Raw genomic sequence first — 1351 nt, 5'->3', positions numbered from 1 at the left:
CCAGAATCTGTGACTTTCAGAGGTTTCCCTAAAATGTTGAAGAGAATCTGATCCCAAGTTCTCTGGGTGGTCACGTCATAAAAGTTACAAATTAAATGAGAATAAATTTCAGACATATTAAGACACTTTGTGAATAAATTATTTACTCAGCATTTCTCTGTTTATTCCTAGTATGTATTTGTAAGCAGTTGTCTAGTTGCAGCTCCGTGAGCCACAGGCTTAGTATTTAATCAAACAAGATTAGGAGGAGTTTAATGCTGCCAAATGACTTGATTTTATTCCCCCCTCGAGAAGGTTTTGTCCATTTCAGCACGACTGTGTCAGAACTCAGTGTAAATATTCAGGCAGTGTGGGTCCATAGAGTCCTGGAGCCAAAGAACCCAAATATGAGCAGAAATAGACGTAAAACTTTAAAGTAATGCACAACTACAACGTTCACTTACAGAAAGAACTACAAGTAAAATAATAATAATAATAAGTCACAATTAATATCTGAGTAGGCATTAGAGCTGCACAACAGAAGAACAGTTGCTGTGCCCACAGCACTGGTGTTGGCAACATTTAATTATTGGTATTTAATGTTAGCGATGCTTTAGCTTTGTTTAGTTCAATCAGCAAACTGCTGGAAGTGTAACAAACAGCAGCAACATTTTATCCGTGAAGTCAGTCGTGATGCATCAGAAACTGCTGACAAAGCAGCGACACACAGATGTTCACTGAGGTTTTACTTTTTTAACTTTCCTTCACTGTGCCTCAGAAATTAAAACACACTTTACAAACCAGTCCTGTTACCAGTATAAAAACTGTCACTTCACCTCGTTTTAATCTTGTTTTATTAGTAGAATTAAGAATAAAAAGTGATCTTTTGATTGGACCACTCAGCCTGCACTCTGATCCACTTAAAGCAGTGTCCTCCTCATGCTGCGTTCACTGACCTGGCTCTGCAAGCTGCTATCCTCTGACTGCAGTTCCCATAAGCATGGCTGTAGTGGGGCAGCTGGTAGTATCCGTCCTGTCCTCGGGCCTCGTCGGCGGGCAGGGCCTTAGGGCTGGCCGCGTAGATAGTGCATCCCATGAACACCTCCTGGAAGTCACCCTCGGCGTCCTGTGAGGAGTACGAGCCGTCCTTCAGGTACCCTTCCTGTGAGCGGCCTGTCCTGTCCTGATGCCAGCCAGCTGCTCAGTAGGAAAGCCATTGGCTCAGCACTTTGGTGTCTTAACCCCTCCCTCCTCCCCCCTCCTCCCCCCCGGCAAGCATGGAGGATAATCAGATTTCACATTTACACTCAACAAAATCATCCCCGGCGTAATCGCTCCTTGTCACTGCTGTTGCATTATCCTAATGCACAGA

At 43.8% G+C, this 1351-nt stretch overlaps 1 protein-coding gene across 1 annotated transcript in view; it reads right to left on the bottom strand.

Moving 5' to 3' along the window:
• The window catches only part of LOC119424126 (GRAM domain-containing protein 2A-like), a 975280-nt gene extending 974320 nt beyond the window's left edge, over nt 1-960 (bottom strand). Inside the window, exon 1 of the mRNA XM_037691597.1 lies at nt 936-960. The gene's annotated coding sequence lies outside the window, so the exon portion shown is untranslated. The remainder of the gene's footprint in view (nt 1-935) is intronic.
• Between the last annotated feature and the right edge of the window lie 391 nt (nt 961-1351).

The sequence above is a fragment of the Nematolebias whitei genome, chromosome 2 (genome assembly GCF_014905685.2).
Source record: "Nematolebias whitei isolate Nwh7 chromosome 2, NemWhi1, whole genome shotgun sequence".
Classification (NCBI taxonomy): Eukaryota; Metazoa; Chordata; class Actinopteri; order Cyprinodontiformes; family Rivulidae; genus Nematolebias; species Nematolebias whitei.
Note: the sequence above shows the minus strand (reverse complement) of the source record. Positions and strands in the feature narration are given on the sequence as shown.